Source organism: Myotis yumanensis, unplaced genomic scaffold (assembly GCF_028538775.1).
Source record: "Myotis yumanensis isolate MYYU_CA2020_CCGP unplaced genomic scaffold, mMyoYum1.0.hap1 SCAF_4, whole genome shotgun sequence".
Classification (NCBI taxonomy): Eukaryota; Metazoa; Chordata; class Mammalia; order Chiroptera; family Vespertilionidae; genus Myotis; species Myotis yumanensis.
In genome coordinates, this window is record NW_027223755.1 from 64938802 (window position 1) to 64939043 (window position 242).

Here is a 242-nt window from a genome sequence, read left to right on the forward strand (position 1 = left end):
GGCGGCCAACGTGCGCGCACCCCGGGCCCCCGCGCCCCGGCCCCCGCGCGCCCGGCCGCCCCCACTGTGCCCGCCCGGCCCTGGGGACAAAGGGGCCCGCAGCTGGGCGCGCCGCCCCGCCCCGCCGCCGAGCACGGGCGCACACACCCGGCACGGCCTCCCCGCCCCCGGCGGGCTTCTCCGCCTCGACGTGCGGTGGCTTTTCAGACAAATAAGGAGGTGGAGGAGGCGGTTTGGGGGCG